The following is a 1754-nucleotide window of genomic DNA, read 5'->3' as shown; positions in this document are numbered from 1 at the left end:
AGAGTCATACATAGGAACTTCTTGGATTGGTCATGAGTTGATTTCCACCACCATTATTATATATACAGGGTGCAGTGAATAAATTGTCGTCTAAATTACACAAAAATGAAAATAACACTGACATCTCATTTTAACAGATATATTTATCAAAATTACACAAAAATATCTTGAAAAAACTAAAGAACAAATTTATTCAATAAAATTGCCATTGGCTTCAACCATGGCCTCCAGACAACTTTGGAATCTGCAACTTTTCTGGACAGCCTCCTTGTTTAAGTTAGTGAATGCTGCCGTATTCCTTGCTTTCAGTTCATCTTTGGTGTTACAAGGAGTTTTGTCAGTCTCTCACTCAACTGCACCCCACAGATAATAGTCAAGGGGGTTACATTCCGGGGAGTTAAGTGGCCAGATGTTAGGGCTGAGGTGGTTACAGAAATTATCTGACAGCCATGACTGGGTTCATCTGGTTGTGTGGCATGGTGCAGAGTCTTGTTGCCAGACATAGGATCTTCTAGCAGCCACTATCTTGAACCAGGGCAACACTACCTCCTCCAGGCACTTGATGCTGGCCTTTGAGTTGAATCTGAGGCCGTGTGGAAAGATAAATGGAGGTATAACATCACCATCACTAGTGATCACTCCAAACACTATGATGTCAACTGGATGTTTGATTTTTATCACTCTCGGTACATGTACTCAGATTGCATTGTCCTCAGATGGACCCCCAAGCACTCTGAAATGTTTGTATTGGAGCTTCCAGTCTGAATGCCAAGCAGTACAGCATGTTGTTTCCATATTTCTGGCAGAGTGAATTGCGTCATAGTGCTGTTTTTCTCACAGATGGTGCCCAACTGACCCCACAATACTGTGTAGTCAACTAATTCAAAAACATATAATGTGCATGCACGAAATTAAAACTATAAAATGGTGACAATTAACCTATTGCACCCTCTCGCAGTTGAGTGAGAGACCAACAAAACTCCTTGTAACACCAAAGATGAACTGAAGGCAAGGAATATGGCAGCATTCACCAACTTAAACAAGGAGACCATCCAGAAGAGTTGCAGGAGATTCTGAAGTCATCTGGAGGCCATGGTTGAAGCCTATGGTGATTTTATTGAATAAATTTACTCTTTAGTATTTCAAGATATTTTTATGTAATTTTGGTAAATATATCTGTTAAAATGAGATGTCAGTGTTATTTTCATTTTTGTGTAATTTAGATGACATTTTATTCTCGGCATCCCGTATATATATACACATACATGAGGGGGAAGTCAAAAATTATCTGCACTTTCAGCATATCATATCTTTATTATCAACAATCAGGGTGAGGAATTTTTGAGCAAAATAGTCACAGAAGATGAAACATGTATGAGTGTAAGAGTATGGAGTGGAAACATCTTGGCTCACCAGGATGAAGAAAGTCAATACTCAGTCTTCTATGGGGAAGGTGATGATAACCCATTTTGGGGATTCAAAAGGGCCTATACTGGAAGACTAGGAAGAGGAGCGTACGATCAACAGTGCAAGATACAGTGCTTTACTAGCCAACAAACTGAAGCCAGCAATTTGCACCAAATGCTGAAGCCTATTGTCAAAGAAAGTTTTGTTGTTGCCTGACAATGCATGCCCATACACAGCTGCCCAGCTCATTGAAACCATTAACCAATTGAATATAATTTTTGACTCTCCCATGTATGTGTGTGTGTGTGTGTGTGTATATATATATATATATATATATATATATATAT

The sequence above is a fragment of the Octopus bimaculoides genome, chromosome 7 (genome assembly GCF_001194135.2).
Source record: "Octopus bimaculoides isolate UCB-OBI-ISO-001 chromosome 7, ASM119413v2, whole genome shotgun sequence".
NCBI classification, from domain to species: domain Eukaryota; kingdom Metazoa; phylum Mollusca; class Cephalopoda; order Octopoda; family Octopodidae; genus Octopus; species Octopus bimaculoides.
This window is presented reverse-complemented; position numbering follows the sequence as displayed.